This window comes from Macrobrachium nipponense, chromosome 40 (genome assembly GCF_015104395.2).
Source record: "Macrobrachium nipponense isolate FS-2020 chromosome 40, ASM1510439v2, whole genome shotgun sequence".
Lineage (NCBI taxonomy): Eukaryota > Metazoa > Arthropoda > Malacostraca > Decapoda > Palaemonidae > Macrobrachium > Macrobrachium nipponense.
Window position 1 is genome coordinate 16,712,399 of NC_061101.1, and position 20,505 is coordinate 16,732,903.

The 20,505-nt window shown below is 41.3% G+C and overlaps 1 long non-coding RNA gene across 1 annotated transcript in view; it reads right to left on the reverse strand.

Annotated features, from left to right (window-relative positions):
• Positions 1–20,505, reverse strand: part of LOC135212307 (uncharacterized) — a 91,108-nt gene that overhangs the window by 43,018 nt on the left and 27,585 nt on the right. The window contains exon 2 of the long non-coding RNA XR_010313856.1: positions 6,192–6,269. This is a non-coding gene — a long non-coding RNA (uncharacterized LOC135212307). The remainder of the gene's footprint in view (positions 1–6,191; positions 6,270–20,505) is intronic.

A 20,505-nucleotide genomic window follows, 5' to 3' on the forward strand; every position in this document is an offset into this window, starting at 1 on the left:
AATTCAAATCTACATGGTTTACGGACAAAATCGTCATCATCCTTCTCAGATAATAGCCTGAGGCGCACTGGTATATGATGGCCAGTACCCCTCCTAATATCCCATATGAAAATGACGTCACGACGTCCATCGGACGCTCATTGGTTAGAACGAATTGTGGGTGGAGCTTCAGCACCTCTCTCTTACACAATACTGTGTCTGGAAACCATCCAAGCTAAATAAAACGCTTTGCTTTTCGAGGAGGGATGAAAGACGTACACGCGTACGTCCCGGTCTTTTATTACTGGAAAAGACGTACGTGTACGTCCCAGTGCTGAAGTGGTTAATACTATTTTAAAGTAAATCTTACATTTTATGTTTATACATAAATACATACTGTACGTACTGAATGACTTAGTTACGTATGTGAAAATAATTCAGTCCCCCCATAAGTATTCAGTCATGCACGTTTTCTTTAATACTGTTACTATTTGAGACATCCATTTTCTTTTTACAAGGGAACAATGGAATGTGAAATCACAAATACCAAATGTCTACTTAAAGTATTATCCTACATCAAATATACCACTGAATTGGTATTATTAATATCATTTTAAAGTAATCTTAAACATTTTACCATTAGAAATATATAAACAGCCAATAGCAGAAAGAGAGAGAGAGAGAGAGAGAGAGAGAGAGAGAGAGAGAATGTTATTGTTACTGTTTAATCTCATTAAACGTAATATTATTTGTAAACTAGTACTGTATATTTTACCATAAAATGTAGTAATGTCCTTAAAGATATACTTATACATACACTTCCAGCCCAAACAGAGGGCGAGAGTTACCACTAGCGCATGCTAGTATCTCGGGGATTGTGAGAGAGAGAGAGAGAGAGAGAGAGAGAGAGAGAGAGAGAGAGAGAGAGAGAGAGGGTTGTCCTTATTTAAGAGTGAAATGGATAGATTATTGTACTTCTTTAAAATTAGTTATATTATTATTATTATTATGCAAAAATATCAATAAACATACACATGTACCATAGAAATTATCTCATATATATCAGCAAAAGAGAAAGAGAGAGAGAATTTCAATGATCCGTAATTGGCAACACTCGATTTAACAGTTGGAACCCAGCCAACCAAGCTGGCTAAGTGTTAAAAAAACAAGACACGGGGTTACATAATTCTTTTTATTTATAAACTAAAATCTTGCTAATTATCACTTTAGAATTTCTTTAATGAATTTATATTATTGCTGTCTACATTAATATTGATATTTGAAAATTAGTAAATCATCATCCAAAAAAACATACATCGCTTTAAGAGAGAGAGCGAGAGAGAGAGAGGAGAGAGAGAGAGAGAGAGAGAGAGAGATTATTGTAGTATTTGTAAAATACTTTCACATATGATTTTTGTAATTACAGTTATTATTAGTATTATTATTATTATTATTATTATTATTATTATTTGAAAATATTAATAAACATATTACGCATATATGTACCATAAAAATCTCTCATCTCAGTGAGAGAGAGAGAGAGAGGAGAGGAAAATTTCATGCCCACTTGATGGCAGCAACAAATCAGCTCCTTCCCCCTCCGGTCACTTAACTTGATACGTATATCTGAGTTTTAGTACCTGGAGTTAGAGAAAGAATCTGACTGGGATTTCCTTCATTCTTCCATCATTTTTTAAATTTATAAGCTAAAATCTTACTAATTCACTATGGTATTTTCTTTAATGAATTGATATTATTGCTGTATAAATTAATATTAATATTTGAAAATAGTAAATCATTTATTTATCATACAAAAAACATACATCTTTGTAGTAGAGAGAGAGAGAGAGAGAGAGAGAGAGAGAGAGAGAGAGAGAGAGAGAGAGAGAGAGAGAGAGAATTATTATTTTTATTATGTGATATTTAAACTTATTAAACTTACTAATACAGTATTAATCAAAATTAATATTTGAAAATTAGTAAATCATTTTTGTATCATAAAAATGTATTTAGTCATGAAAATAAACATCAAAATACACTAATTAGTGATTATTTTTGTCGGAAAATTCCGCGAATGGGCGAGTCTGTCCACGAATAATTTCTAGATAGGTTCCAAAGAAAAATCCGCGAATGTGTGAGTCCGCGAATCCGGAGAACGCGAATACGGGGGGAACACTGTATTAGTGTACATGGTATACAAGAAATACTGTACGTAAAATGTAGAAGCTTACCTTTTGAGTGAGGCTATCTCCGAAAGTGGCGGCAGAGGAGGAGGAGGAGGACAAATGGCAGATACATACGTACGTACGTACGTATGTACACTTAACTTTACGAAACACAAAAAAATTTAAGGAAAACTAAACTAAAATTAACGAAACACATTAACAAAACTGTAGCACTTAACTTTACAAAAACCTAAAATTAAAAAAAAAAATTTTTTTGCTTTCTTTGATTTTTTTTTTTTTTTTTTATGTAGGTTTTTTTTTTCCCAGAATTTTCAACTTCTTCACCACTTTCAACTTTGTTTTTTATCACTTGGATCTTCCTTTTTCCTTACTCCTGCTAATGCTAAAGGCCTCTTTAAAAAATAACGATCCAAGGAAGATTGCTTCTGTCTACTTTTCACAATGTTCCTGAAACGACTCAGGCAAACGTCATTGAACTGCGCAAGCATACGACCTGTGTGAGCCTTTTTGGGGTGTCTTTTTTTCTATAAACGATTGCACTTTATGAAAAGCGGCAATCTCCCACAAGGCCAGCGCGTATGTTTTCTTTTTTTTTTTTTTTAAAAACGGCTGCCCGTCTTGATAATTATCTACTAATTGTTGCACCTCATGACTCTGTTGGCCCTGATGTCCATCAAAACCCTGTTCAACCAAATGCTCTCTCTGCAACTGATTTGGGTACTGAATGTTCGGCTGCTGACCTTCAACATAAACTGAAGTGCCTTGATTATACTGGTATGTATGTTGTAAATGATTGGTCAACACCCTCTGTTCAGCAGGGAGTGGAGATTCTACCAACCTTGCATAGTTTCCAGTTATCCCATGAGAGAGACCTTGATCACTTATCCCATGTGAGAGACCTTAGTCACTTATCCCACGAGAGAGATCTTGGTCAATCATATCATATATGTCGTCACTCAAGAGGTGCTCTTCTTTTTCCATTTTCTGTGAAAAGAAATGAATTTTATTTTTAAATACACATGACACAAACACCATCACAATGTCAACTCTGACTAGTAGATTCAGAAACAGTTGACGATCCCGAAACGAATACCGCGTGCATACGATAGCGATGCTGGTACCGAGTGGCCGAGGCACGCCACCACGTACATAGATGCATGATGGGAGGGACGCTGGCCAATAGGAGAGAAGGATCTCATGGCCGCGACTAGCATCAGGAACCAATGGGAGAGCAGGAGGATGGTGGCGAGTCTACTAAGTTGGCGGCACGCAAGTTTCAAAATTGTTATCGGTGTTCAGGCGAATCTCGAACTTTACAGAAACCTTTCGTATCTTGAAAACTTTTCGTATGTAGAGCCGTTAAATTTTTTGTATTGGCTTTCGTATCTCGAGGTAAGTATATCTTAGTTTTACCAGAGCACCGAGCTGATTAACAGCTCTCCTAGGGCTGGCCCAAAGGATTAGATATTTTTACGTGGCTAGGGACCAATTGATCACCTAGCAACGGGACCTACAGCTTATAGTGGGATCTGAACCACACTAAATCGAGAAATGAATTTCTAACACCAGAAATAAATTCCTCTAATTCTGCGTTGGCCGAGCTGAGAATCGAACCTCGGACCACCGGATTGGCAGCCGGGAGCGAAAACCATTTATCCACTGAGGAACTGTATCTCGAGGTACTACTGTAGTGTAATTACAGTAGTAATAACATTTAGGGAAAACAATCTTCAATTTGAACTTCATTATTGTTTAGCTATATCGTAATCAACTTCTCTGAACACTGCAGTCATACAAACGATAATTGTCATAGATTATCATATTGTTGTTTGCGATCGGTGACGAAGCGTAAACGTAATAAAACCATTTTTACCTTATATATTATTGTCATATATTCATAAAAAAATGCATATCTTATATATTATTGGCATATCTTCATAATAAAAAGCCTCTTCAAGGAATAATTCCTTGGGGAATGCATTTTTCAAAAGACAAAAATACACTTTACATGTTTACAGCATGCAATGATTACTTTATTTTGATGTGATTACATTAATATTACAGTATGGTACTCTAAGCAGTACAGTAACTATTTTCTTTTATCATAAATGTATATTCATTCACGAAAAAAATATGTATGACCACCGTGACGTTACCAAACCTAGTCTCATTCGTACATACTATCTTTACACAATGTGATAGTGGTTACACGGTTCTACAAACTACCGATGTATTTTTACGTAAGTATCCTCTAAATTCTGTCATAAATCACTTTACTTACTTTTTTTGTGGAGCCCAAATACTACGTATATCCTTTCTCTCTCACCACTTACAGAAAAAACTATAATACTGATCTATTATTGCCGTAATAAAAGAACAAAATAGTCTTTTATTCTTTCTGTGATTTACGAAACTGCTTCAATACAACTTTTATAGTTGACTCAATGATTATCACATTATAACAGTATACAAGATAATATCTTATCACTATCCATGTTTCATTTCTTATCACCATAAAAATATTTACAATACAAATTTCATTATGTTATTCTCAAGCTAAGCTAGTAACAGTACGCTCGTCCTAAGCTGCTCTCTCAAGCTAGTCAACAGTTACTCTCATCCCAAGCTGCTCTCTCTCTCTCTCTCTCTCTCTCTCTCTCTCTCTCTCTCTCTCTCTCTCTCTCTCTCTCTCTCTCTCTCTCTCAATGAAATATGAATTGCTGTATCATAATATCATAAACTATTATGTACAAAGTTAAAAATAATAATAATTCCATTAATAAATTAGTTTCTTTTAGCAACTAAATTGTTTTCCAAAATAATTCTTTCGGTAATAAACGTCCATCAGCTGATTCTAAACATAAACAAAAGACAAAACTAGATTTTATTGCAGTATTTTGCTGTTTATACATTAATATTATAGTTAGGTGCTGCAATCTTTACAGTAAATCATGTTTTTTTTTATCATAAATATGTTCATTCACAAAATAGATATACTATGTACTTTTAGTTTGGTGCAGCAGCCAAATCATGAAAATAGAAAGGAATTGTAAGATAATATACTTTTGTTTGCTGATCTGATGAAGGGGAAATTGAAGATAGGAAAGAATAACTTTGAAACTGCCTTGAATTTAGTTTAAGGTGATAGCTAAAGACATATTTGGTGCTTGAACTAAAGTAGGCAGTTGTAAACATTGATATAGTGGTCTTGGGTGGGTTAATTATTAAAGTAGGCAGTTTAAAGCAATTTTTAGGGGGGTACCAGGATAACACGGGTATTTACTTATCACGGGGGTTCTGGGCCATATCCCCCGCGATTATCGAGGCCCTACTGTAGATGGCGTTGTGCTCTGTGCAAGTTTGATGGTGAAATTCAAATGCCCCGTGATCGCCACAATTTATTCATTATTTTTCTCGTCTCGCTACCCTCTACAATAAAAATAAATGACGAAAAAAACTAATAGCAATAATTATGTAATACCAAATTTAGAATATGAAAACCATTGCCAAAAAATGTGCATATTCTGAGAAGAGTTTAGCACAGTATTGACTTAGTATTCTATTGACTTATTAGTAGACTAACTCGGGAATGTAGGCTAAATGTACTAAATAAAGTACACTATTATAAAAAAAATTATACATTATGAAGTTATAAAATGACTAAATGTGTTAAAGTACACTATTTTAAAGAAAATTATACATTGAGAAATTATAAAATGAAGCTAAAATGTATGAGTAATAATAAAATAATAAAAAGCATTGTCAGAACTTTGCCAAGTAGTAGTGTGAGTTGGAAACTAGTTCTGTGTACAATGTGACTGAAAATTAATGCTATGAGTGAAAAAAGAGAGCAATGCGTGACTGAAAATTAATGCTATGAGTTGAAATAAAGAGAACAATGCATTTACCGACGCGGTCGCTGGAACGGAACCCCGTCGTTAAAGGAGGAGAACCTGTAATAAATAAAATACCATCCTACCCAAGAATATGGTTTGAACAACAACTGTAAATCATAAATGCACTTACCTCAAACAGTGAACGTACGAGTTTTCTTTTTGTTGGCAAGTAAGGGGGATACAAACACCGATGTTCTCAATGGACAATCTGTAATGACGGCATATAATGCAAATCATTTGAAATTTCACAAACGGAAATATCGTTAACAGAAGAGTTATCACAATTAACACTGAAACTACAACTACTTTAAGAATGCAGAGCAACCGGTGTTATGAATTCAAGTACTTGTTGTTAATTGATATGAAAATGCAATTAGGTTGTGCACTGCATGGGTGATAAGAGGCCTATGATTGGCCAGAAGAATGGTGAGGTTTGGTGGGGTGGGGGTGAATCATATCATCGAGTGGGGATGATTTCACACGTGTGAAATCTGACGGTGTAAAATAAATAAATAAATGCAACAGAGTAAATACATGAACAGTCTTGTAATTGACATGAGATTTTCTGGGTTAAATAAATTGTATTTTAAAGGAAATACCAGTGCAGATAAATGTTATGGGACAGGCACTAATATCACAAATTTTGGGAGTAAATTGTATTTTTCCTAATTTTACAAACCTGAGGTCCTTTACATAAGGAATTACTTTTGGCATAGCTGGAATTATGGCCGTTAAATTCTTGAACAACGTGGTTAGGCAGTAACTTCCATTTGGCAGGCGGGTAGGCTAGCCTGCCCAGATGTAAACACTCCACTTAGCCTTTCAGCCCAGGTTCAGATTGAGGGGTGGCACGAGGTGGGCATGTATGTATGTAAAGGACCTCAGGTTTGTATGGTTAGGAAAAATACAATTTACTTCCAAAAATGGTGATTTGACTGGAGTTCTACACACCTAGGCTACTCCTCTTGGTCATAAGAGTGAGGAGAAGTGCCCTGCCTCTGACAACTTCATCGCAGTATAGGAGCTGCATGATCAAGAGTCAGACTTCTGGGCCTTTACAAAATGAGTAAGGAATCGTAACTCATCCGAAAATGGGCTGTGAAGAATATTTAGAGTTGGAGGCATTAATGCAAAGTTCTGGGAAGGGTTTGCATTATCGCCAGTCTCCTTCCTCCCCTTGCTAGAGGAAGTAGCGGGATTGCTTCTGTGATTCTGATAAGAAACATAAAAAGGATGCTCTGTGTAAGCTTACCACATCAATCACCTGACCAGCCAGTGTAAGTTCGATCCTATCCTCAACCCAAAGGAAGAGGAGTAGAAGGACGAGGTGGGGAAGATGAAGAGACCAGTCACTCTCACATCCTTCTTACCTCTAGAACTGCACACCATAGGCGAGATGCAACTTGTCCTCTTGAAGGAGCTGGGAAAGCAAACACAACCTGCAAGCATCCACCACCGGTCCTAGGAAATGAGGTTTCAAGGACCTGTGGGCAGGCTTGTAGGGAAAGATAAATATGGTCACAATGAGACCTTATCTATCTTCCTGTCTGACATATTCTTCGGAGTGATGACAAAGTACCCATCCACTGGACTATCCAACTGCAGAGACGTCTCTCACGGTCTTGTAATATTCCGCAGTGGATAAAGACACCAACACTCCATGGTGGTTGTTGATCCTTATGGGTACAGCAACACGCCAATAGGACAAAGTAATGACCGATCTGGATCAACCAATACAAAGTCCACAGCGTAGCTGATGACGATCTCGGACTCTTCAGTGTGAAGCAAGCCGTCATGCATCCGAGATGTAGTCACATGACACTCGCCTTTTGAACGGTTATGCCGAGAAACCATACAATCATCTATCTTGTTCGCCACCGATGTTGGGAGACGAGATGATGATTCTCTTAAGGCATGCGCCCATCAGACAATAGTCAACTGCCTTCTAGAGACCGAGGTCCCTGATGGCAAGGCAGAAGTTCTCATAGTAGTTGAATCTCAACTAAGGAGAAACAATATAATATGCCAATGAATGACTAAGGTGAATGCGGACCTACATCTTCACAGCTGAATCGAGAGAAGTTAACTCTCAAGATTCTGAACATAGAAAAAGCCCTGTCGATGACACCAACCAGTGAAGACGGCTTTAATCCCTGTTGTTTACAGAGGATTGAAAATGCTAAACTGTCATTTCATTGCTGTTCGGTGAGAAGTCGGAGTTTACAATGAAAGCGGAGCGCCTTTCAGTAATGAAAACACAGGGATTGTACTGCCTGAAGAACCACTTCTCATGGGCTGGATCAGGGAGGACATTTCTATTACTTTGGAAGTAGAGATGGCAGGGCGGGGAACAGGCGAAGTCTTCTAATATTCATCTACAATTCGGGGTGAACAAAGAATAATTGCACACCTACGAATTACGAGATGTACTTGGAAGACAAACTCAGATTGTCTAAAGAAATCATTTTGCATCATTGCAGCAGCAGGTGCAATGAACCGGAAGACTGACTGAGCTACAGACTTATGTTACCGTGAGGCAAACAGAAAGATGATAACGAGTCTAGTGAGATATCTCTGTCTGAAAATTCTCGCAACTGCAAAAGGCGATGCAGGAGAGATGGTCATACACGTATGCAAGAATTCCAGCCAACCAGAGACCTAAGTCTGTGATTGCCGGGCAGAGATTCGATTCGGTAGCCAATCGTCGCAGAAGAGGAGAGACAATACCCAACTGAACTATCTCGGAGAGCCAGCTGTACTGGCTGCGGCAGGCAGGGCTGGTAGGCAGCCCGTACACCGCTAGCTCTCGCTCACTTGTCATCCTGAGTTGCCAGGCAATCCATTCCATGAAGGAATGCGTTCGGCTAGAACCATAGAGCGCAAGAAAATATGCTCGAGCATTTGCATTTTAACAGAAATGGGAGGGAAGAAACCCGTCCTATTCGTTGAATGCAAACATTGTGGTGGTGCTGTAAACAATACCACTAGTATCTCAAACCGATACCGGTAACTCTTGGGAGGCTTGCAAGGCAGTCCCGAGTAGTTGCAGTTCAATTAAGAAAAGATACTATTCACCAGTAACTCCTGGGAGGCTTGCAAGGGAGTCCCGAGTAGTTGCTAGTAGATACTATTCGTCTCGGTCACATACCTGTAGAGTTAACTACAGTTATGTGCCTACTCCTTGGACAATTCATCTGATAACAGAAGCATGTCGTGAGAGAAATATACGCAGTATATTTGTAGGTTCCTGTACTGCCTTCATTCTCTAATGAAGAGAGCGAAGGTGAAGTTTTCCCTAAGGGAGACTTCTACGGTGATAACAGGATACTAAAGACACCTAGTTCAAGCCAAAATGGTTGTTCCCAAAACAGTAGCACTGGAGAGGCATTCAAACTCTCGGTGCTATCCATCCTGAACGGATTGACGTATGTTTGGTAAGATCCTAGGATTGAACCAAAAACAGGTTCTTGGGTTCAAATTCCTCTTATTTCCTTGTTTCATTCTTGTATAACCAAGAAGTAAAGGGAAGAAAAGAGAGGAGGATTGACTGTTATTGCCTGTTCTTCTCTATCCCGGGTCTGACCGCTTACTGAGGCGACGGACCGTCAGGTCCATCCAGGCTGAGCCCCTCCCGAGATATTCTTCCTTCAGCAGCAGTACTTCCTTCGTACACTAGAAATTCCAGGAATTAATGGCTTAGCGAGACTCCCGAGTCCATAATAACAACCAGAAATGTCTGTCTCGGCAGTATTTGGAAATTACAGGAAAACCAGAACACTCCTGAGCCGCCAGAAATTCCAAGGAATTTGAGCATTCGGCAAGATTCCCGATTATTGTAGTAACAATTATCAGGATTCCCATAGGAATCGAGAGGAATGAGCAAGATCTTTCCTCAATGACGGGGACTTACGTCCGGTAGGACCCAAAGGTCCCTCCAGGAATGCAGTCCCCAGCACAGAATACTACAGAGAATGCTCTGCAGGATCCCTTCCATTCACATCGCCCCTCCCAGCATAGCCAAAGGAAGAGAGAGAATGGGGGAGGAAGACTGGATGCTCTCACTCGCCTTGCCAGCGGAACTAGCAGCCGGAGAAGCGAGTCATGGGCAGCCATCAACCTGCAGGGATGGCCACTCCAAGAGTGTAGGAAAACATTACCGTCTGGAGAAAAAGTTTTCCCAAGGAGGGTTGCAAAACTCGTACTGTAGGCAAAACATCTGCCACCATGGTGACCGTCGTCTGGGTGGGGCAGAACATGCATCTGACAGGAAAGAGCCGATATCGTCCTCTCGATGCATCACAGTACCAGGTCCCTGCCAGGTCCAGGCGAGGCTGGACCTGGTGACCAGGGGGGACCTCTTCCCAGCCTCACCACGTGAAGTCTGATAGGAACTTCACGTCAACCCTGCAAGCGATCGCTGGTCTGGCGAGTCACCTGAGCGACTCTTACCATACTTCTGCTCCGTGCCTGGGTCCTGACAGTGAGCGTACTTAGTAGTCTGGACCTTGGCTGCAGGCCGAACACACAGTGACGCTCGCGAGCGAGTAGCCAAGACAGTTCCCGATCCAGAGATGGAACCTCTGGAACCGGGAGAGGAGGTACCAGCGGTGGCTGGTACCTCCATGGTCCCCGTCTTCTTCCCTGAGGAAGAAGAGACGGGCCTGACCAGCGGAAGACCCACCTGTCTCACCGGAGCAAGACAGACCCTTAGAAGTCCCTGTGCGAGACTTCTTGGAGGGGGGCACCTTTTTCTTCCTTGGTTGGGGGGCCTTGGAAGTCAAAGGGGAAGAGGCAGCAAAAGACAACAATGAAGATGATGACGACACCTTCCTCATCTTCTTTGCCAACTTCCTCAGGATGGCAGAAGGCTCTCCCATCTAGGAAGGGGCTGTGGCGGCTGCCGAAGCAGCAGGCCCCAGCGCGACCTGGGAAGGAGGAGCAGTGGAGAGAACGCTTCCTCAATGAAGGTTACGAAACTCGCCTAGGCGAAGCGTCTGCCACCAACGAGACTGGTTGGTCATGCTGACATGACCGTCGTCTGGGTGGGGCTGAGCGTGCACCTGAGAGGAGACAGCCAATACCATTCTCCGACTCGTCCAAGTCCTGGTCGAGGCCAAAACCTCTCAAGAGGGCTGGATGGGTAGCCTCCACCGGTCTCTGGGTGGACGGTCCCGCGGGAACGTCATGTCAACCCTGAGTACCGGATGATCACTGCGCGAGCGATCGCTGGTCTGGCGAGTCACCTGAGCAACTTTTACCATCCTTCCACTCCACTGGGTCCTAATGGTGAGAGTACTCAGCAGTCTGGACCTTAGCTGCACGGTCACCCGCAGGTGCCGTACACTCAGTGACGCTTGCAAGCGAGCGGCCAAGACAGTTCCCAGTCTGGAGGTGGAACCTCTGGAGCCGGGAGAGGAGATGCCAGCGGTGGCTGGTACCTCCATGGTCCCCGTCTTCTTCTTCCCTGAGGAAGGAGAGACGGGCCCCGTTCCCGGAGAAACGGGAGGATCAACGGAAGACCAACCTGTCTCACCGGAGCGAGACAGACCCTTAGAAGTCCCGTGATGAGACTTCTTAGGGAGGGACACCACCTTCTCTTCTACAGCAAAGCCTTAGGAGTCGAAGGGGTGGAGACATGAAAATATGATGATCTCGAAGAGGAGGATGACAACACTTGAAGAGCTCTCTTCCTCTTCGATTCCACCAAATTCTGCTAGACTTCTACCATCAGGAATAGATGAACATAACAGGGCAGCCCAAAGCTTCATCCAGTGACGTAACTCCAGGGTAGTAGTGGTAAATGAATATGATTACCAGCATGGGATCAATACAAACACTCAAGGATCAGTATCACAACATGCAATGAGTTACAGGTACAATTCCAAGGTTAGAATAACCAATACTGCTGTGAACACAATCACCACTGTTAAGTCTGTAAAATAAAGAAAAAATTATTAAATTATTAAAGTACAGTTACCATCCGAGTTACGACCTAGATCCGTTCCGACCAACAGGACGTATGTCAGAATGGTCATTAGTCGAAAATACCAGCCAAAATGGCCGACACGTGGATTATAAGTACTCGGTTAAAGTGGAAGATTATACTGTACTCGAGGACATATGATATGAATGTGTTGCATTTTTAAGTAACTTTTTCTGTTGAATAATATTATTGTGTATATACAAGCTGTTTATTTATCATTTTTATGCCTTTTAGTTTCACTTTTATAATTTTATCATACTTTTCTGTTGAATAATATTACTGTACATATGTATATACAAGCTGTTTATTTATAATTTTTATGCCTTTTAGTTTCACTTTTATCATACTTTTTCTGTTGAATAATATTACTGTTGTACTATACGTACAAGCTGTTTATGTATTTATCATTTTTATGCCTTTTAGTTTCACTTTTATCATTTTATCATAGAGATATTTTTAATATTATACTGTAGGTGCAATGTATTTAGCTTTTTTTTTCAGTTGCTTAGTTGATATACTACGTACATACATCTTAATATAATATGGTTTTAGAAATAAAATATTTATTACTGCAGTTGAATTTATTATACAAAAATACAAATGAAGATCAAAATACGAAAATAGAAAAGTTACAGTTCAAAAATAGAACATACAGCTGTAGTACAAAATAGAAAATACATATGCATGTAAAAAAATAAGCAAAACAACACTCAAAATTAATGTTCACTGGTGCTTGGTTCGACGTCATCAACACTTTCTTCATACGCACGGTCGAAAGAAAGATCAGCTGTTAAGTCAGGCGAGGCAGGGGATGGGGAAGGGGTGGTTACTGCGCTGGCCGATGTAGGGGAGGGGGTGGCTTCGATGCTGGATGAGGCGGGCTTTTGTGTTCGTTTGACAAACATGCTAAGTGTCGTTTGGATCTTCTGCTTTTTCTTTTCATCGTAGATTTCTTTGTATGGCCTCATTACTTCTTGCATAGATCTCTCTATCCGGGCAAACCGTTCAACATTCGGATCCATTCCTTCCAATTTATGCAGCATTGTATTAAGCATTTGTATGGCTTCCGGTAATCCCTTTACAGTAAACTTTCTTTCATGCTCCTCCTCTTCTACAACTTCCTTTTCTTCCTCTCTTCTTTCTTCTTCAGCTTTCCTTTCTTCTTCTATTGCTAACAGTTCTTCATTTGTTAATTCCTCAGGTTCTTCACTTATCAGTTCTTCAATTTCTTCTTCATCACATCCTAACTCAAGTTGCTTTGCCAAGCTAACAATTTTTCCTCGGACGTTGCTTAATTCCTCTTCGTTATCGAAGCCAACAAAATCTCTGAGGAAGCGTTTGCAGCAGTGTTTCCAAATACCACTCATACATTTTTCTGTCACCAAATCCCAAGCTTTAGCGACATGCTTGATACAATGGTAAATGTTGTACGATTTCCAATAATCGCGCAAAGTCAGCTCAGGGTTTTCATCCATAGCTTCGATGGCTTGGTCAAAGGAAATTCTTACGTAGTGCGCCTTGAACGTAGAAATCACACCCTGGTCCATGGGTTGGATTAGGGGGGTGGTATTAGGGGGAAGGAAGACAACGCGCACACGTTAGGATGAAGATCATCCAAGTGCATCGGGTGGCCAGGCGCATTGTCAAGCACTAATAAAATCTTAAACGGAATGCCCTTATCACTACAATATTGACGTGCCTCGGGAACAAAACAGTTTAAAAACCAATCTTCAAACAGTGCTAGCGTCATCCAGGCCTTTCTGTTACTTCGGTAATAAACGGGAAGGGCATGTTTGTTCACATTCTTCAGTGCGTGTGGGTTTTCTGAAAGCGCAATCAAAAAAGGTTTTAATTTATGTCCTGCGATGTTTCCACCGAACAATAGCGTGAATCTTTCTTTGACTGCCTTATGCCCTGGTGCACTCGCGAATTCTTTGCTTATGTACGTGCCTTTCGGCATCTTTTTCCAAAACAAGGCAGTTTCGTCCACATTAAAAATCTGTTCAGGCAAATATCCTTCTTTCACAATTAGTTTATCAAATTCTTCAACGAATGCCTTAGCAGCAGGCGCATCACTGCTAGCAGCTTCGCCTTTCGTCAGAACATGGTGCACTTGGTACCGATCTCGGAATCGACGAAACCACCCATCACTCGCTATAAACTCCAACGAAGCATATTCTTCACCTCCTTTCTCTTTTAACATTTTAAATAAACTTGTTGCCTTGCTTTGCACTGCTCGCAACATCACTTGCACATTTCTTTGTCTATTATCTTCCAGCCACGTAAATAACAACTTTTCCATGTCTGCTATCGGTCCTTCATGCTGTTTGGTGATAAAAGTAGACTTGATTGGGGCTGCTCCTTTCACTGCGTCCTTAATCCTTTCCTTGTCCTTTAGAATGGTGGAGACCGTGGAGTGGGAGAGATGGAGACTTCTGCTTATACAATTAACTTTCATCCCACCTTCATATTTCTTGATTACGTCCATCTTCATCTCCAACGTCAGTGCCTTCCTAGCTTTCTTGGCAGAATTGCATTCTGATGAGTCAGACTTTCTCTTAGGGGCCATGGCAAAGGTGTAATGAAAAAAATGTTCCTGCTACAATGCTACAGTACTGCTACAATGTCTAGACAGTGAGTGAGGTGGTTGGGATGAGTCTGTCTGGGATGCTGTGCTGCCGGCGCCGTCGTAACTGTCATACCGCGCCACACGCACTACACTACCACGCTGCCAAACAGTAAACGCCGCCAAATATAAAAAAATAGACCCCTGTCGGACACTGTCGTAAGTACGGGTGGACGTAACTCGCGCAGGTTGTAACTCGGATGGTAACTGTAATAAGAATAATCCTCTTGCATCCAAGGGCACGGCTCTCCGAAGTGAGAGGAAATCCCCCAAACACCAACACCACACGCCCCCTTTTCTACCTTCGTCCGATAGTAAGTGAAAGGATGAAGAAGAGAAATTACCATAAAAACAAAACAAGAACAAACCTCTGAAGTTCCCCTGGTAATTCCCAAGCGTAAGCGTAACTTTCGGATGAATACATGTCTCCTTACAGGACCAATGTCACTCACGTTAAATACATGTCTCATCCTCACATTAAATACATATCTCATACTCACGTTAAAGGGCAAAAGAAAGTAAATATGTTGGCATACCTTTGCCAACGACTCTCAACACAAGTAGAAAGGCAGCTATAAAGGGTATTGCAAAAACTGGGTTTGTATATTAACTGAATTTAATATTAATATCAAACACCTTATATACATATTTATTTAAAAACAAAAATAAACCAGAAAGATCCCACCAGGAAAAATGATCAACGACCAGCTAGCAAGAGCTCACAAACACACGTCTTCATCGGAAGACGGCCGAAAGCAAAGTGGAGTGTTTACATCCGGGCAGGCTAGCCTACCCGCCTGCCAAACAGTAGTTACTGCCTAACCAGCTTGTTCAAGAATTTAACAGCCATAATTCCAGCTACACTGAAAGTAATTCCTTATGTAAAGGACCAAAGGTTTGTATATTGCGTAGGAACAATTAAAGTTTTTATACATTACACACACACACACACACACACACACACACATATATATATATATATAATATATATATATATATATATATATATATATATATATATATATAGATATATATATATATATATATATATATATATATGAAATAGATAGAGCCTGTTCTATCAGGAAATACAAGATGGAATATTATTACCACTAAAGAATAATTATTATCACTTTATATTAGGTTTCTAACCTTTCCTAGTAGGCCGTGTTACCTGAGGGGGGGTGGGGTTAAACCCTTAAGGAAACCTAACATAAATGTTACCATACTAACCTAGTGGGCCATGTTACCTGGCCAGGGGCTTCACCCACTGGAACCTCCCTTCCTTAAACCCCTAACCTGACCTAACAAAATGCATTATGTACCTGGCCACACTGGACACCCATTAAAGGAAACTGAATATAAAGGTTACCAAACTAACCTTACCCAACCCAGTGGGCTACGTTACCTGGCTGGGGGGGGGGGGGGTGTCATCCCCTTAAAGGAAAACTAACCTAGTACGTGTTGCCTTGTAGAGGAGTGTTAATGAGAGAGAGAGAGAGAGAGAGAGAGAGAGAGAGAGAGAGAGAGAGAGAGAGAGAGAGAGAGCAAAATTGGTTGAGGGACGAATGGGAGTGGTTTGATGGCAGCGTAGGCTTGTGGGTACTGTCTGTTGTGGCGATCGCCGAGTATATCAGTGGCGAGCGTATGTTACGAGTCGGAAAAAGCGAGGAAGCCTGTGAAGTCATGGTCGAACTAAACAGTTGGTTTGGCAATGGTTTTATCCATCGAGGGTCAGTTATGTTGTGTGATTTGATTGATTTTAGTATTGTAAAGTTCGTGTGCGTGTTGGTCTGGTGGTGGTGGAAGTGAAGGGGTTTGTTGTGCATTTTGGTGTCTGAGAGTTGGCAGTTGGGGAGTGTTGGTGGTTTGCTGTGCTGAGTTGGAGTTGGCGTATGATTTGTCATGTTGTTTTCAAGCTGTTGGTGGTTGTTTGCGTGGTGATTGGGGTGTTTTTTTTATTTGTATGGTTTTGGTGTTTGTCTGTCCTGGGTAATGAAATTCTTGGCAGTTGTTGTTTCGACTAGCCTATATCCAGCAGACAAAACAGCCTAGCCCTGAGTATCTGGAGTCAGAGATGAGTACATGTGGTTGCTTTGTGTGTTCTGTGTTTCGGTAAGCCAATTGTCCTGCATGTAAAAAGTAACAAAGGGGAAATTGTGGCTGGAGGAACTATTTGTCTACCGGTATGATTAAAGTAACTATGAGGAGCTTGCTTGCTCCGCTGCTTTGAGTGATCCCACCACAACCTGGCTGTGAAGGGGGGGTGTGCTTTGAGCCTACTGAACCCCCCCCCCCCCTTAAAGGAAAGTTAATATAAAGGCTATCATAAGGAAAGTAAATAAAGACCATCAAGAAATACAGAAAGTAATTTACCATACCTAAAATGTTTGTAAATGCATAAATTCACATGACATTTTTGAAAGTAAAATGTATTTTTCCCTAACCATACAAACCTGGAGTCCTTTACCTAGGGATACATTGCAGCTCGGCTGAAACTACTGGCTAATACATTCCTTTATATACCAAGGTAGTAACTACCGGGCAGGTAGTTACCTGCCCGGCGGTGGGGAAGCACCACCTCCCCACCAGCTCACTGAGTCGTCACTTTGATTACAGCCAGGACTTTGATGATGACCCCTGAATCAAGGGGGTGGGTGTTTGGCTGGACCATACAAGTAAAGGACTCCAGGTTTGTATGGTTAGGGAAAAATGATATTGTTATGATACAAAGTTTCATACAGAAATTCATACAGAAATTCAAATTTCGCGCAACTCGCTACAGGTAGGTCAGGTAATCTACTGGCCTGCCCTGGGCGGCAGGACTTGGAACCATTCCCGTTTTCTATCATATTTTCTCTCTTCCACCTGTCTCCTGCGGGGTGGCTGGGTGGGCCATTAATCGTAAATATCTGCCAGGTAAGTATGTATGAAACTTTATTGTATCATAACAATACAGTAGTACCTCAAGATACGAAATTAATCCGTTCCGAGGCGGCCTTCGAATAATGAGTTTTTCGTATCTTGGAACACATTTTACATGTAAAATGGCTAATCCGTTCCAAGCCCTCCAAAAACACCCCATTAAATTTCATAATAAAGCTAAATTGACCTATAAACAATGAAATACTACAACAATTTGGACCATTCAATACCTAAATTAAGAATAAAAATCCAAACCTGTAAATAAAGTGTATAATTAGTGTACAAGAAATATTATTTCTGTAACGTAAAATGTCGAAGCTTACCTTTCGAGTGAGGCTATCTCTGAAAGTGGCGGCAGAGGAGGAGGAGGACAAACGGCAGATAACGTACGTACGTACGTACACTTAACTTTACGAAAACACACAAAAAATTTAAGGAAAACTATAAAAATAAAATTTACGAAAAACATTAACAAAACTTAACACTTAACTTACAAAAATCTAAAAATTACGTAAATTTTTTTTTTCTATTTTTTTTATTTTTAACTTTTTTTTTACTTTTACGTAGGTTTTTTTTTTTTTTTTTTTTTTTTTTTTTTTTTTTTTTTTTTTTTTTACAGAAAAATTTGTTTTTTCAACTTCATCACCACTTTCAACGTTCTGTTTTTCATCACTTGGTTCTTCCTTTTTGCTTTCAACTTTGTTTTTTATCACCTGGTTCTTCCTTTTTGCTTACTCCAGCTAATGCTGAAGGCCTCTTTAAAAAATAACTATCCAAGGAAGATTGCTTCTGCCTGCTTTTGACAATGTTCCTGAAACGACTCAGGCAAACGTCATCGAACTGCGCAAGCATACGACCTGTGTGAGCCTTTTCGGGGTGTCTTTTTTTCTATGAACGATTGCACTTTATGAAAAGCGGCTAAGACCTCCTTAATTTCTGCCGTTGTCATAGGCTCCTCTTCATCGCCGCTGCTGGAGAACTTCTCTTGAACGAAGTTATGTTGCATGGCCTCCAACTCCTTCAGGTCATCCGTCGTAAGCTCCTCTTGGTGCTCCTCGAGAAGGTTGTTGATGTCGTCCTCGTCGACGACCAGCCCCATGGACTTGCCGAGTGCAACGATCTCGTCAAGATCTGGTTGCGAAACAGTTTCGGGATCGTCAACTGTTTCGGACTCAGCAGCACCAGCTTCGCCCACGTCGAATCCCTTGAAGTCTCGGTCGGATACGGCATCAGGCCAGAGTTTCCTCCACGAGGAATTCAAGGTTCGCCTCGAAACCTCCTGCCATGCTTGGTCGATGAGTCGGATGCATATGACGATGTCAAAATGCTCCTTCCAAAATTCACGCAAGGTGAGGTTTGTGGTATCGGTGATGTCGAAACATCTTTTGAAAAGATGTTTCGTGTACAGCTTCTTAAAGTTCGCTATCACTTGCTGGTCCATGGGCTGGAGGAGAGGGGTGGTGTTGGGCGGAAGAAAAAGAATCTTAACGAAGGAATACTCCGCTAGGATATCTTCCTCGAGGCCAGGAGGGTGGGGAGGGGCATTGTCCAACACCAGCAGACATTTCAGGGGGAGGCGCTTCTCTTGCAAAAAACTCTTCACAGTCGGGCCGAAACACAGATTTACCCACTCGGTGAACAAAAGCCTCGATACCCAGGCTTTTGCATTAGCCCTCCACATCACTGGAAGCTTCTCCTTCAACACTTTGTGGGCCTTGAAGGCTCGAGGAGTCTCGAAGTGATACACCAGTAGGGGCTTCACCTAGCAATCCCCACTGGCATTCGAACAAAGTGCGAGCGTAAGCCTGTCTTTCATAGGCTTATGCACGGGTAGCTTCTTCTCTTCCTCCGTGATGTATGTCCGACGAGGCATTTTTTTCCAAAAAAGGCCAGTCTCATCACAGTTGAAAACCTGCTGAGAACTGTAGCCTTCCTTGGTCGTCATCTCGTCGAAAGTCTTCTTAAATGCTTCGGCCGCTTTCGTGTCCGAGCTGGCAGCCTCCCCATGACGCACCACCGAATGGATGCCAGTCCGTTTACGGAATTTCTCGAACCAGCCATGTGAAGCCTTGAACTCTGGGGTTTGTGTTGAAGTCCCTTCCCCTCCGTCGTCTTCTGCCTGCGCAATCAAATCGCCGAAAATAGCACTGGCCTTGTGAGCGATTGCCGTCTCCGTTACTGTATCGCCAGCGATTTCTTTGTCTTTTATCCAGACGAGGAGCAGCCGTTCCATCTCGTCATGCACATGGCTCCTCTTGCTGGACAAAATAGTGATGCCCTTCGATGGTGTGGTTGCTTTGATGGCATCCTTCTGTTTAAGGATGGTGCCTATTGTCGACGGATTACGGCCGTATTCCTTTGCGATCACACTCAATCGCATACCAGCTTCGTACTTCTTGATGATCTCCATCTTTGTCTCCAAAGAGAGCATGCGCTTCTTTCCGTGAATTTCAACTTTCTTGGGACCCATGACTACGTTAATTTACGTAAAGTTACACAAATACGTGATAATACAGTCTTCGCACAACACGATAATATGTACTGCAACGAAATCACTAACGAATTTACGTTACTAAACAAAATCGTTGGAGCGAACGAATGCCGAATGCGTACGGTAAAGTTTCGGGTGCGAAGTGGCCGAGCTAAAGCACGCCAACACGTAGTACGTATGTATAGAAGATGCATGATGGGAGGGATGCTGTCCAATCAGAGAGAAGGATCTCATGGCTTGGCTAGCATCAGGAACCAATGGGAGAGCAGGAGGATGGTGGCGAGTCTACGATAACTAAGATGGCGGCGTGCGGCACGAGTTTCAAAATTGTTATGGGGCGAATCTCGGACTTTCAGAAACCTTTCGTATCTTGAAAACTTTTCGTATGTAGAGCAGTAAAATTTTTCGTCTTTGCTTTC